The 15,739-nt window shown below is 42.3% G+C and overlaps 1 protein-coding gene and 1 long non-coding RNA gene across 6 annotated transcripts in view; one reads left to right on the forward strand and one right to left on the reverse strand.

The window, feature by feature from the left end:
• Window positions 1-11,968, reverse strand: part of LOC148215906 (uncharacterized) — a 75,418-nt gene extending 63,450 nt beyond the window's left edge. For 2 of the 3 annotated variants that reach the window (XR_015796396.1, XR_015796394.1), the window contains exon 1: window positions 11,816-11,944. This is a non-coding gene — a long non-coding RNA (uncharacterized LOC148215906). Of the gene's footprint in view, window positions 1-11,815 lie in introns of all 3 variants that reach the window. The other variant, XR_015796395.1, reaches the window with a different exon arrangement.
• The window catches only part of SLC16A7 (solute carrier family 16 member 7), a 119,998-nt gene continuing 115,233 nt past the window's right edge, over window positions 10,975-15,739 (forward strand). For 2 of the 3 annotated variants that reach the window (XM_007424521.4, XM_025164279.2), the window contains exon 1: window positions 10,975-11,146. The gene's annotated coding sequence lies outside the window, so the exon portion shown is untranslated. Of the gene's footprint in view, window positions 11,147-12,769; window positions 12,916-15,739 lie in introns of those variants that run through there. The other variant, XM_088141771.1, reaches the window with a different exon arrangement.

A 15,739-nucleotide genomic window follows, 5' to 3' on the forward strand; every position in this document is an offset into this window, starting at 1 on the left:
TCTCTCTTGATATAGGGGAGTTCTTTTTCTTTTCAGGGAAGCAATTATCTAGTGTAACTCATGCTATTTATGCTGAAACTTTCTTCTTCACATCACTTCATTCCATGCAACTCATAATTTGTTGATTTGTTACTTTTCTGATATGCCTCTAGTTTCCCTCCTGCTACTTTAATATGAGGACTTTGATCATTGTTCTGTGATAAATGCAGCTCTAACAAAACGGCCTTGTCTTTTCTCAACAATCATTCCATTGTGAAATTAGGAATGTTGGTAAAGATCTGAATTGAAACACAACTTTTGAAAATAATACAATTTGAAATTCCTATAAGTAGGCAAGCAAAATTTTAGAAATCATGTATTTATTTTGTGAAATGTAAGAAAAAATGTAGTGTAAAGCCCATCAACATGTGTAAGCTATCCATTAAGGCAAATCTGTTTTATGATGTGGTTCTTGCAAGAATTCCAGTGCCGAGTTTGTTGTTGCTGCTGTAATCCAAAAAATCATAATGTGTAGTATTTTTATAAGTAATCTATGGCTTGTAAATATATCAAGGGCTAAGATAATAAATAAATAAATACAATAATAAATAAGGTTTGTTTCACTAGACTCAGCTTATTTTCCTTGAAGTGAAAAGATGTTCCCATAATTAGTTGTGCATTTTTTACCCAATTATACGTCAAGTTATATACTGTAGACTGGGCCATCTTGTATATGTGTATTCAGAAGCAAGTTTCACCAAGCCCAACAGATTTTATTCTAGGTCAATGCATGTAGGATTGGACTGCCATTTCCCATCTTTCATAATTTTCTGCCCATTTTTTAAAAAAAATATATAAATTGTATATCTCCGTATCAATTTTTTCCCCAACAACCTATAATTATATGAATTATAGGATGGGGGGGGGGATTCATTCATTTCATAGATAGCCTTTCTCACTTTGGACTTTTGTATGATTGTTCACCACCAAGGAATTCTCTCACTAACAGTTCACAGCTCCAAGAGCCTCTACCCACTTTCCTGTTGTCCATTGTGTGAGCAAAAAGATAATGAAGAAAAATAACGCTGTAAGCCCTCTTATGCTTTTTTTTTTTCCTTGGGAGAGGGCCACTTATCTCCTTTCTTCTGCCGGAGTTCTGTTGGTTTAATTGCCCTACAACCTTATCCTCTGGCAACTTTGCCATCAAATGAACCTAACAGTTATTACCAATGCTTATGAAAAATGCAGTAAGTGATGTATGAAACCCACTTCACAAAACATGAGTGTTTTCCACAACATTGAGCAAGGTTGCCTAAAACAAAACCATTCTGAATTTGATGATAGTGTTTCTGTGTGTTCATTTTTTGCCATACATCTTGCTCATATGCTGCGTATTCACAACAACTTAAACTAGGCTAAAAATGGGATGGGGGTAATTTGTAGGTCATGTTATGGCAATTCAGCCATTGTATTTACATGAGGCCATCATATTAAAGTCATAATAAGTTTTATTTGTTTTGGGCATATATTATTATATTAATATAGCACTTGTAGTTCATTAACCCAGTTACAAGCCTGAAAAAGACACATGTGCTTTAATGAACAACAAAGGGGTGCTGATTTGGCACAAAGTTAACCTAGGTTAACAAACAAAAGACATGGTGGCTAGAATATTGTTGGGTAGCAGATAGCAGATTGTTGTCTACCCTGGTAAAAATGTAGCAGCTGCATGGATATAAACATGGTTAAAGGTTAAATTCCTTACAGACTTCCTAGAACAAGGGAAGAATCAGAGGATGTATTCCATTTTCTTTCTGTGTTTTCTTTTCAGGAACACCTGCAGAGAATTATTGTCACCAAATAATCATGCTCTTGGAATGCACCAACTATTGGTAAGACTCATGCTCACTGAGTCAGATTAAAAAGCAAGCAACTTTATTACACTCTTAGTCATTTACGAGTAAGAATTTTCAGAATGCCCAACAGAAAATAAACATGTTATTAAGAGCATATCATTTGTGAACTTTGTCAGCATGATCACAACAGACTACACGATTTGCCTGAGCCAAAAAGAAAATGACATTGCTTTGTTCCATTCCACATACAGAATAAACCTAAATAGCAATTGACATTACTCCACTATGGTGATGTTATGGTGTTTTTTAACATACCCTGGGGCAGCAGTCCATCTTAGTGGGTATAGGGCAGGCTAGTATAGAGAGTACCCCAGGATCCAGGATCCTCCTTCTTCCTAATAGTAATATTCATTTTGAATGCGACCAAAACAATTCTGAAAGTTTAAATACTGTTTATACATCCAGATTATTTTCATTCCTCTTTAATAACTTGTTTAGTTGTCCAGCTGAAAGATGCATTCTTATTTATTCACACCAACATTTATGGTGTTAGCAAATGGTGCAACATTTAATTCTGAACTGATAACTCAAAAAACAGGGATTCTTAAGGCAGGTTATATGCTTCTTCTTACTCATCTCACAGCATCTCTTTACCTTGAAAAAGAAATGCTAATGAAAAAAATGCAATGTTCTAAATTTTACCTAAGAGTATTTTAGGTAAATGTGCTTTACCTAAAAGCTACCTTACAGGAATCAAATATTGCTGTGTGGCACTTTGAATTTAATCTTCAAACAGTGCTTCACCGTGCACCAAACATGAACATAACATTTGCTGTCTTCATCACCTTAAGGCGGTCTTTCCCAAGACTGAATCATTAAAGCAACATCTTATTTTTTCAGGCTTCCACACAAGAGCTTTCAGGCTATTTCAAATGCTATAGACTGAATGCTGCAACAGGTTCAAGAACACTTGATGGGGAAAAGAAGGATACTTGTTGAAACCCATGAAAGATTATTATTACTATTCAAACAGATTAATTCTGTCAGAATTTTTAATGAACAAAAAGAACACCTTTGAACATTGATGCTGTTGCTTCATAACTGGAAACTTTCATAAAATAACACTGTCACAGTAGAAAGGATAATATACTTGTATTACATGCTAACCTTCCCAATAGACTCAAATATAATTGGAACTTCTTTTTTTCCTTGTAAATTTAATCTAATACTAACAAAAAGTACTTGTAAAATATGAATTTCCAAAATAGAAATTCACTTCTTTTAATACACTCATACTGTACTTGCTTCCTCTTTTTATGTTTTCCATTATACCGTTTCTTTGGACTAAAATGCTTAACATTGCATTTACCCTTGACTACACCTCTGTAGAACAAGTAATCAAGTTTTCTATTTTCCAGGAACGATCTGCAGTTCTGTGCTATTCCTAATTTCCTTCAGAGATACACTGTGCCCAGCTAGTTATACAATGGAAAACAGCTGCCAATGCTTGTCACACCATCTGTGCAGTGTGACTTTGGGACATAAGCAGAGCTCAGCAGAAAGGTTTGTGCCAGGTTCCATTCTTAGTTATAATTGCTGTCCCATTGACATCAGTGGGATGGCACTGTTTCAACAAGAAGGAATGGCCTATTGATTTTAGCAATGAAAAAAGTGACCACTAAGGACAACCTTAGTATCAGATTTACTCTAAGTGTTTTACTACCTAAACACAGCAGCAAATTCAGCTTTCATTTTCCATCACTTTCTTCATGAACCACTTCTTTGTGAAAAGCAGGATTAGCTCTTTGTAGGAAAGGCTGATGGCAGACATACCAGTAACCAGATCCTAAACACTGCTAAAAGACCAATATGCTTCCCATTGTTTACAGTTTTTCTGAAAGCTGCTACAACGATGTTGCAAAGAGAAGATATGCTAACAATCCTGAAAAAAATATGGACTACTTCATCAAAGTAACTTTGAGAAAGGCGAGTAACCTGATGAAAAAGGTTGCTTATACAGGTTCAGCTTCCATTTAGAAGAGTCCAGACCTGCCTCCAAACAATTCCAGATTTCCAAATCAACTCCAATTTCCCAATATCTCCAGCACTGATTTTATCTCATCATTCCTTACTTACATTTATATAGATGGGAGACATAGAACACACAAATGACTGAAACAGCGTCAGTAACTGTACTATTTTCTTTTCAGTTGTGTATTAGTATGCTTTAAGAAGTTCATCTTTAAGCTATCTTGTCTGAAGTCTGGTCTGCTTTTTTTTCTGCTTAGAAAAGAAATTAGTTCTGTAGCAGAGAAAGAAGAAATTATTTTCCTGAAGTCCAACCTCTGGATTATTTAATCCACAGAAGGAACAAAGAAAAAGCTGTGAATAATGACATATCTAGGCTATTCATCAGTTTTATGCAGTGAGAGTTTAAGGAGAGATGCACAGCAAACACCCAGGCCAGTGACCCCCAACCTTCACCTGCACAAAAGCTGAACAGACTCAACTTCAATCCCACCCTTGAAATTCCTACCTCTCACTTGGAGGACATTTATACATTTTACACTAACTCCTCCCAGAAGCCAAATTTCTGAGGTTCACACCTGCATAGCTCCTTAAATCTCCCCCATTCATTACCTTTACATCAGCCTACTTTAAATGTAAGGGGTGTTAGCTGAGCCCAGTAAAGGCGTAGTTGTGTTGTATGTCTGTTATGCTGCCTTGGCTATTGTATGACTATGTGGTTTGTTTTTATTTTGTGATTAGAGGTTATTATTGTTGTCGTTGTTGTTATTATTATTTTGTGAGCCATCTGTGGCCATATACATTTTCTAAACAAGTGAAGCAAACACAGGCCTCAAGTCAGCCGGTGGTTGGATGGCGAATATTCCGAGGGCATGTCCATCAGCTGGCAAGTAAGGAGGCATCTTCTTTAGGCCAAACAGCTTGCTCTTTCATGGCTGGAGAAGAAGTGGTCATAGTGCTCATCAGCACTGGGTGGCCCATCTTCCAGAGGCTTGTCAACCAATCAGATGGGGGATTCTGGTGGTATGTTGGCCACTTTGTCTGCCACAGTCTCCTGATCAAGCCAACTGAGGTAGTTTCAAGTGTACTGTTCAAGGACAGTATTCCAGAGGCTGACTTAGGAAGGTCAGCCCAGAATTTCATGCCTCTATAATAGCCTTAGTCTGTCTCAGGCTGTCATCAAGTCAAGGCACATGGCAGCCCATAGCCTCAATTTGTTTCTTGACTAAGATCATAAGGACAGTGATCTGGATATTGGACAGGTTATAGTTTCCCCACTGTCATGACCAGACTACTGTATGGTGAAATTTGGTCTCGTTGTACTATTCCCTACCTGTAGGTATTGGGCATTCATGAAGATAATCTGCTGTCAGACCATATTTATGGAATCTTGTAGATTCTTGAATGCTCTGAGAAATTTTCAGAAGCCAGAGCTGGTAATTCTGTGAAAGCTCCTGCTGCACCTAGGGAATGGGCAAACAGAATCAGCCACTGATGCAACTACTTGCAAGCTAATTCTCAGGCACTGTAGGGTTTGAACTTTTTCCTGCTTTTCTGTGAAACTGCAGCTCATAAACAGGCTTGGAGGTGGCTGAGTGATGTGAAACTTTCCAAAGAGCTGATTGAAAACCCATCAGTGCATGTAGTTGTGCCTATAGCATGGCAGTGAAGGCCACAAATAAGGCCTGTGAAGATAAAATCACTTGCCTTTATGCTGTCTTGAACATTCCTTTTGACATAGTATGTTTTAGGTGTCCGGCACACTTATTACATTTATTTATGAGGATGTACATACACCTTGTGGCTGTTCAGCCTATTACATGTTCTCTTGACTCCTGTCCATCTTCGGTTTACTTGAGTTAGTTGATGGGGTAGGCAGGGAGTGGGAAACACCTCTTTGCATTGCATTATTTATTTGCTTGTCAGATGTGTATGCTGCTTTTCCTCCAGTTATGGTCAGGCTTCCTAACATTAGCCTACAAAGTAGGCTATAACTGTCTAGAGACGTGGACAAATATGGCTAGGAATGGAATCTTTCTTGTAATCCTGGAACTATAGCTGTAAAAGATAGTTAACAGTCTATCTCAGTGGGCAGAATTGATGGTACAGAATTTCTATCTAGTCCTACTTCAAATCTTGCATGTTCTTTCCTCATGCCTTCCCCTTGTACATAGAAGTCTTAGCCTTTCTTTTCTCATGCCCCAAGCTTTGTTGCTAAAGGCAATGACATTCCTGATCTCATGCCAAGGCAATTCCCCTTTGCTAGGCTGAAGTTCTTCTGACATGAGCTCAAGGCAGCTTATATTCTTTCATTTTATCTCTACAACAACAACCTTGTGAGATAGACTGAATAAGAGACTGGCTAAAGGACCCAGTGAATTACTTGAAGAAGCCATCCATGGATTCAGATGATTTTGCCAACTACCACTGAAATACTAAATTTTTGAGCAAAGCACTCAACAGGATAGTTTCAGTGCAATGGCAAACATCTTAGAAGACACCAAGTAGCTTGATCTTTATTTAGTTTTGGTTCAGTCTGGTTTGGGGACCATTTAGCCAAGTCTGCCCTGACAAATGGGATGTCCTGAAGCAGACATCTTTTCCAGACTGATGTGCATCAGTGACTTTTTACAGAGGTCTTCAGAATTTTTTATTATCAGGGTGTAATTTTTTTTTTAATAATCTCTGTGGTAAGAACTTCACTGTGATGAGGAAACTTAACATTTGTGAAATTTAAATAGGGTAGGGTTGAAGTATTTAATGAAGTATTCACACATTTGGCCAAGTTGTTCCTTTGAACTAACTGAACCAGAGGGTCTATTATTTTTTCATACTGGCACATCTCATATTGGATGACTTATTTATGAAATAAATGAAAAAGGCATCAAACAGTGGTGTGATTTGTTCATTCATACACCTCTGTATCTTAGTAGGACCCAAATGAATTTAGTAGAAAACATATGCAAATATCCAAAAAAAGGTGAAATGTGAAAATCTGAAAGGTCTCCCCACCCCAAACTATATAAGCATAATCTATCAATTTGCATACAAGGGTATCACAAATATTTCAGTGATTTAGGCTCCTAGTTCCTGATTTATCTAATTGGTTTGTTATGTGCATAATAAACCAGTGCAGAATTAATCCCAGTTGTTTAGCAGAAAAAGATTAAGCTCAAAAAAGAGCTATGGGCAATAATAATTATGTACAAAATATATCATTATTGAAGAAAACTCTGTGCTCTTCATGCTAGCGTTAAAAGGATCAATTGTTAAGCTAACTTTAGAAACAAAGAAATAGTATTATATGCCATCAGTAATTTGACATATGGGCCATAATACAACAAATAGAGTATATTAGCACAGATGCTGTGACAGAAAAAAAATCTGTAGATTTTCTGAACTACTTAAACTTTTCCACAACCAGAAAAATGGCAAGCATGTACCACTTCCACAACAGTCTAACTATTAAACTGATTTTACTTGTCTTGCTTTTAATTTTGATTTAGAATGTAATGATATTTATGTTATTTGTTACATTTTGTTTTATTGCTTTAAGCTGCCTTGAGTGCTTATATGAATATAAAAACAGAGTACAAATAACGTATAAGTTCAATCGTCATCATGATCTTTTATGTTTGGGTTTTTCAGACTGGATTCCACAGAACCCTAAGGGTCCACGGGGACTTGGATGGGTTCAGTGGGACTAAGGGACTAATGGGAAAAGTTCTTACCTCTCTGGTAAGAACTAAGCTTTAGTCCCTTGCAGACAAGTGTTTTTTCTTTCTTTTAATCCTTGTGGAGAGTTTTCCCCCAAGGGGACGAAAAAACTCTCTGCAAGGAACTAGGGGGAAAAAGAAGGAACTCTTGAACACATTCAGTCATCCACTCCCACCTTGATGCTGATTTTCAGGGGCATCCATAGCAATTTTACTATGGTAGAGTAGAAAGGGTGGAGAAATTTATTTATTTATTTATTTATTTATTTATTTATTTATTTAAAATTTAGATACCACCCATCTCACAAAAAAGTGACTCTGGGTGGTTCACAATAAAAGATCAATAAATATTAATTAAAATACAATAAAAACAATATAAAATACAATGAAAATAGAATAAAAACCAGACACATACTCAGATAATATCTTCCAAGATGTTGATGATCAGTAAAATGTTAACATATGGGAGCATCTTCAAGGTGCTAGCCACCCCCAGAGTTGGTTGCCCCTTTTTTTGCCACATGCCAGTTGGCAGAGCCAGGTCTTGACTGCTTTCTAGAAGGACAAGAGAGTTGGGGCCTGCCTCACCTCTGGGGGGAGAGTATTCCATAGGGTGGGGGCCACAGCAGAGAAGGCTCTCTTTCTGAACCCCGCCAGTCAACATTCTTTCATCAACGGGGTCTGCAGCAGACCCTCCCTGCCTGACTGGGAGGGGCTGCGGGCTGGACCTCTTGCTCCCTATCAACACCGATTGGGACTGGCCTTGGAGGAAGGAGGTGAACCAGCACAAAACTGTGCCACCCATCCCCCAGCTCCCCAGGGATACCATGGTCAATGGTATTGAAAGCTGCTGAGAGATCAAGAAGATCAAAGATGGATGCACTACCCCCGTCCCGCTCCCACCAGAGATCATCCAAGAGTGTGAGCAATTCTGTTTCAGTTCCAAATCCAGGCCTGAAATCCAACTGAAAAGGGTCCAGATAATCCATTTCATCCAGGATCCTCTGAAACTGCAACGCCGCCACCTTCTCAACCACCTTCCCTAAAAAGGGAAGGTGGGAGACTGGACGAAAATTGTCCAGTATGGTGGGATCCAGTGATGGTTTCTTGAGGAGGGATGTACCAGTGCCTTTTTAAAGGCCACTGGAAACAGTCCCTCTCTCAAGGATGAATTCACCATTGCCTGGACCTTCCCACATGTTACCTCCCGAGCTGCCTTAACCAGCCAGGAGGGGCATGGATCTAATTGACAGGTGGTGGTATTTACAGCCTGGAGAACCCTGTTTCTCAGCTGATATTCAGAAGCCCCATCCCTCTTGATCATTTAAGGATCATTTAAGGATCTAAGGATTTAATTTAACCTCCCGTGTTTTGTGGACTAGCAGGAATGAAAATTTGCCAAGCAGTTTGGCAGTGTTGAATCCTACTCTAAATAAATACATCTGAAACAGCTATAACAACATCTGTGTGAAAAATTCCATCTGAAAATTGTACTTCCAAGTTATGAATTAAAAGAATACATAAAATCTATGGGATGGGCAGTTTCTTTTATATCAGATGTAGCTAATATTGACAAAACGCTTGGAATAACCTTTGCGTAAAATCAGTGAGGTTGATCTATCTAAAAACCTCTCATAATACTTAAATGTATATCTCGATGCAAACAGAAGAAACCTAAATTTGAATCAATTACATTTTAACCCATGGAAATTCTAAGGTGGGCAGTGGGGAGTTAAATTTGACGTGAAGAAAAGGTGATGAGAAGACAGGCCTGTAAGAATGATATGAACAAAAGAGAGCTTCCTGTGATGTAACACATTAGAATTACTCCCACATCCATCCCTGTCTCTGTTCAGCAGCTGAACCAATTTATTTTTGGCTCAGCTGTTTTATACTTGAAACCAATGTGAGGCTAGTTTAATTGTTTGATATGCTGCCATTCTGGGGTGATGCTGTTTCTCCATTTGTGGAAATTCTTGCCTCCTGGAACTTTGGCTGCAGCAACACTAACAGGTCTTTCAAGAGCAGTGCTGGCTTGACTCTTCCAGCTCCCAGAAACTGCTGCAGACTGCCAGACAAATAAATTCAATGTGAAATAAGGATGTGGATTGGGGGGCAGGCACTGCAAGACATTTATTTTAATTCCCTTTACAACCTAGGATGCAGTACTGTGGGCTTCGGGGGTTTCTTTTGTGCTGCAGCTTGGTGGTGTGGGCATACAGGAGTGTTTTTCACTTTTTGTTGGTGGCAATAAAAACAACAGCTAATCAGTTTAAAACAACTTTGGAGGGATTGGAACTGGCACTGATAGCAGGGCAGAAATATTCTCTGCAAAACATCCTCTAAAAAGGGTGTTTAATTCTGCCTCCCCTGGTCTGAAATGGCCCTATATTTCTTGAAAGGAGAGATCAAGTGTGGACAGCAACTTCATTTTCCCTTTTCTATCACCCCCACCCCCCACCCCACGGGAGAACGAGGATGAGAAGCAGGAGACCCTCCCCTGAGCTAAGTCACTTTGGATGCAGGAAACTTGCAAGAGAAGGCAGCATTGGCTCTCTCTCTGAGCACCGACAAGGCAGGATTTAGCCCAAGACGCTATGAGTCACCCAAAGTCGGGGAAAGGTTATAAGGAATTCACAGCTGCAGTTTCCACATAAGTCTGGCAATACTGTGGCCGCTCCCCATGGATTCCAGTACCCTCTCGCACACCCCATTTGTGCACCCCAGCAGTGCCGCTCGTCACCTCTGCCCATTTATCCTGACTCTGAGCAGCGTGGTGGTGAGAACTGTTTGCAGGATCTCAGGGCCCATCCACACGACCGGAGGAAAGCGCGGGCAGGAGAGCGAAGCGTGGCGGTGCTTCCTAGCGCAAAAGCAAGCGGAGGCGCTCGCTGTCATGATTTGGTGGGTCGCTTCTCCGCCTTTGCATCACTTGCGCAGCTTTACGGGATCGGCGTTAAGCAGAGCAACACCTCGAACTGTCTTAACGCCGCTGGCCCAGAGCGCGTTACCGCCACCCTGGAAACGGGAATCTCGCAGGGCTGCTCTGAGTCCCTTCGCATTTCCTTCTCCGCATCTTGCCAGCCTCCTTCGCGTTTTCCGCCTTTTCCTTCGCCGCCCATCGGGAAGGAAGAGCTGCCGGCTCGGAGACTGGAGCTCAGCAGCAGGCGCCTCCGCCTCCCACCGCAGGCAGCCTCCGCCCTACTTCGCCAAGGCGGGGGATGCTTACTCGAGCTCCTGACTGTCCTTGACACCAATCCTTCGCAGCGGGAGCACCAGCAGCCGCAACAACAAAAGCAGGCGAGGACAGGTCGGGTGACCGCGAGCAGCTCCCCGCTCCTCCTCCTCCTCGGCCTCCGGCTGAAGGCAGCCTCAGACGGGCTGCACAAAAGGCCCCTCAGCCTCGTGTCGCCTCCTCCTCCCGCTGCGGATCACGTCACGGGAAATAAATAAATAATCCCATTCACCCAGTGACAGGGAGCAGGAACCGGCGCGGCGGCGACAAGATTAGAGCCAACCCAACCCACCCAGCCTAAGCTAGAGAGAGAGGCAGAGAGACGAAGCCAGGTAACGTAAAACAGATCCACGCAGTGGGTTCTTTAAGGCAAAGCCTGCACCCCTTGGCGCAGCTTGGGAAGGGCGGCTGGGGTGGAGGCAAGGGGCGGCAGCAGCAGCCTGCGATCTGTTTATTCCTAGCCAAGCGTGCCCGTTGCCACCGCTTCGTGTTCCTGTCCCTGCTTCTACCGCCGCTGCCCTCGGAGCGCGTGGCACTGTGTAGGAACGTTGTAACCCGCCTGGCCGCCGTTTCCCAGCCCAGGCACGGAACGCAGAGAAGAGCGTCCTTTTCTGCCGCCTCGCTGCTGCTGCTGCTGCTGCTGCTACTGCGGCTGGACCGCGTTGCTTTGGATGAGGGGCAACCCCACCCCCCGTTCACCATGTGGATGCTTCACTCACGGGCCGCTTTGCTAAATGCGCGTGAAAGCGGGAGATGCGTGGGAGAGCTTCTAGTGAACCGTTGGCAAGCGGAAGCACTAAGGTTGCCACAAAGTTGAATGAACAACCAAACGCTCAAACCCACCACCTTCTCCGGCACTTGCAGAACGGCTTGCCCTTGGACGGGGGAGGTTTCTGCACAAACCCCGCCTCCTCCCCCCTCCCATTTGATAGATGACCTAGAGATGCCCCAGTGACTCGTGAAATTGGCAATCGCCCCTATAGACAAAATGATACACACACCTTGGGCCGCGTACACGAGGGTGCACGGGGACACTTACGTAAGTTCACGTTTCTTCTCCCCCCCCCCCGCCCCAGACATCACGCTGTGGGGCGATACGGGGAGCCTAGCCGAGGACCCTCTTGTTCCACGCCAAGTCACCAACCGACTGTCAGATTAACGCCCCCCCTTCCAGCGCCGCAACCTTTTGCACCCGGATTCCTGCGCTAAGAAACTAACAAAACCAGCTTTACCTCTCTAAGAGGCTACAGACTCTAGAATTGCAAATGTGTTACGTTTCCCTCCACCCGGACCTAAAAGCAGCCATCTTGAAAGCAGCTCTGAATGTGGCTTCGCTCTACTGGGATAAGCACCGCGGGCTGTTTTGGGGAGGGTGACGAGGCCGGTGCACGCCAGCGTGTACCCCTCTGGGACCAGTCCGTTAGCTGTGCGCTGCCGCAGGAGGAGGAGCGGCGGCGGCTAAGGCGGGGACAGAAGCAGCCGCAGCATCACGCGTCCTGTCTCCCTATGCACAGCCCGGCCCTTTTCCCCTCCTCTTCAATTCCGGGAGAAACCGGTTAACCGAGATAGTGGTGTATATTTCTTCCCAGGCCGATGGGTATCGGACCGGTTTGGCCCGGCTTGGCTCTGGTCCCTGTCCAAGGATGGGTGGGTGGCGGACCCTGGTCCGGTAACCTTCGCCAGCCTGCGAATTGGGCCACAAGCAGGCACTTCTGGCTTCCAGGCCCCACCTCGGACTTGGCCAATGGGAAACGTGCGGAGGCGGAGGCGGCCGAATGAAAAGGCACCGTCCGACCCATCTGTGGAGGGAGGGGATGCCGTGAGACAGGGGCTCGGCTGACTTGCTGAAGCCGGTTGGTTCTCGTCGGGTTGGGAGCAATCTGAGGCCACGTGGAGTGCCGCTGAACAGCTGGGATCGCTGTCAGCCAGCGGGTATCAAGGACACGTTGAGTTACCTACTCATAGGAGTCTTTCCGATGCGCCGTCATCCCTGGGGAAGTCCGTTAAAGTAATACTTTTTAGGTCCTTTTCACCCCACGGGGGAAGAAAGCTCTGGAGCTGTCAAAGACAAGTGGAATTCCCTTGGTTTTGGAATTTCTGTGTATGTATGTGTGCATGTGCACGTGTGTGTATGTGTGAGTGTTACTAACATAGAAAGCTCTGGTGTAAGGAATCTTTGGACTCACGATGGACAGATTTATCATGGTGTATGCTCTCCTGGACTCGGTCTACCTCATAACCCCCAAATGTATTTAGAATAGCAGTGAAAGTAGAAATGTGCTACCTTTGTATTTTACTTACAATTCGCTTCACTTTGAAGCAATTGAAAGCAAAGGCAATTCCAGACATATTGCATGGTACAGATTTTTTTTTTTTTAATGAAAGCCCCCATTCTTTCCATGAGCACCAAATCTCATTATCAAGTGAACTACCCATCACTAAACTGTATTTATTAATAATCAAATGATCACAGCTGGTTCAATTTCAGCCCTACTTCCATTTTTCTCTGAACTTACTGCATACTCTGTCTGCAAGATTTACTAATAAAGAAAACATTTATTTAAGCACCCTAGCTACAGTCACATAATATACTTGCTTAGCCACATAAGATAAAGTCCTTAGGAAATGCATCTACTTCAAATGCTAAGTTTGGTTAGCATTACCCTTGGCTCTGTTTCCTATGACTTAGCAACTGGAATAGGCATATTGTGTGAAGGCAGTCTCTGGACTTCAGCTGCTATGGATCAGTGACTGAGAATGGATCAGTTTGGGAAAGACTGTTACATGTCAGTATTGATGATAAAACCAACAAAACCCTGTGACACATATGAGACCTGCACATTTATTATGGCATAAACTCTCCCATATCACTAGTTAATGAATGCTGCCCTGTTCTAGGACTGTGCAAATCCTTCAAAAGAGGTGCTTTGGAATGGAACAGGTGGGAACATATTTGAAGCCCCTCTTCTGGATAATTAAAGTAGCTTTTTTTTTCTAGGCTTATATGGCTGCCTCTGCATGCATAGTAGTTTATAACCACTTCACTCCACCTGTTTATACACAGCAATTTCACGTTGTTCTTTCTCTCAGTGAAGCAGTGTGAATATGTGTTTACATGCATGAGGAACAGGAGTGGTTTCCAGAAGAACTGTATGAGCCCCGTTTTGAATTATTTGCATAACCCTTTCTGTTTCCTGGATATAACTGAGTTAGGATGATGGTCTTAATTTCAAAGAGTGCCACTAAGAGGAGAAAGATAAGAACATGAGAATAATCTTGCTGTATCAGACCAAGGACTAATTAAGTCTAGCATTTTATTTCTAAGAAATGTCTACACATTTGGTCATTGACCATAATAAAGGATTTGAACTGAATTATCAGCCAGGTGTTTCAGGATGGCCTCCAACAGGAGACATAGGCCTCTCCCTTCCAACTAGCATTTGGCGGCCTGTATTTTGACTGTGAAATCTACAGGTTAAATTTATGCTGTATAAACAAAGTGTTTATTTGTTTGTTCTAACTCTTCTTCCAGTCAGATTCTACATGATTTGGTCTGTTTTGCCTCTCCTTTGCTATTAGTCCCTTGAGCAGAGAGAAATTATGGATTACAGCCAAAGGCTGCACCCATCAGCTGTATTATACAAGTACACTTGAGCTTCTAACCCAACAAGCTGAAAATGCACAAGTTACTACTAGAGTTAACACAAGAATTAACTTGTATAGTGAGATGGGTGGCATATATAAATTTGAGAAAGAAAGAAAGAAAGAAAAGAAAGAAAGAAAGAAAAGAAAGAAAGAAAGAAAGAAAGAAAGAGAAAGAAAGAAAGAAAGAAAGAAAGAAAGAACTTGAGCAAGAAGCCAAATACTGATTATTTTCTAATGTACAAACAAAACATTAAAGAAGGGGAGGTAGCAATTCTTAATTTTCATATTTTGACTAGATTCATCTCTCTCTAAATTCTCATCCTGCAATTATAAAATATGGAACTTTAGCTACATTAACCCAAATACAGATTTAGCATGTTCTTTGTAGCCAAGGAAATGTATATGAGGGTAGTAGATTTGTCAGAACTGTTGTGAACTAGTAATTTTTTTCCAAGGCCTTGTCACTGTACTGAAACAATACATTTTTATATCCTTTTTAAAATATCATTGCTTAAAATACCCTCTCTTTTTTCCTTAATTGTCTTGGTCCCTGAATGATAAGTTGTTGCTGTTGTTGGCTAATCTTATTTAAGACTAAATAAACTTCTAGATTATGTTGATAGCCATATGGTATCATCAACGTTCTAAGTGGTTTGTTATATAATTATGTCCTTAAATCCAGGATTAAAGGTTATTCAGTTTAAAAGCCAGATTAGGATGGGAGAGATGGGGGACGCGGTGGCGCAGTGGCTTAATGACGCTGAAAGTTGCCGGCCAGAAATGGTCGATGCTTCAGCGGTTCAAGTCCAGCCTTCGCGTTAACAGGGTGAGCTCTTTTTCCTCCCCAGCTCCTGTCAACCCAACAGTTTGAAAACTCACGTGAGTAGATAAATGGGGACTCTCACTCCGGTGGGAGGAAAAATGCTGGTGGCACCTTGCAAAAGGAGTCAGGAGCAGTTGCCGGTAAGCGTGAAACTGCACTCGCCCGAAAAGGGCGCGAAGCAACGGAAACCCCGCCTCCTGCGCTCGCCAGCTGGGCTCTGCTCTAGGAAGGAGGCTCTGGCAAAACCACTTCCGAAACACCTTGCCTTGAAAACTGCAAGGACTCGTCCAAGCAGTCACTGCAGAGTCGGTAACGACTGAGCGCAGATTAAAAAAAAAAAAAAAAGGATGGGAGAGAGGTTTGAAATATTGGTTATTAAGTGTTTTGTTAGAAATCAATTAAAAAAACCTTGAAAAAAATATCACCCCATTTCCTCACTTCTTCAAAACAGGATGCT

Source organism: Python bivittatus, unplaced genomic scaffold (genome assembly GCF_059951505.1).
Source record: "Python bivittatus isolate LINGU-HERP-01145 unplaced genomic scaffold, Pbiv_v1 ctg000330_np1212, whole genome shotgun sequence".
In the NCBI taxonomy this organism is placed as follows: Eukaryota; Metazoa; Chordata; class Lepidosauria; order Squamata; family Pythonidae; genus Python; species Python bivittatus.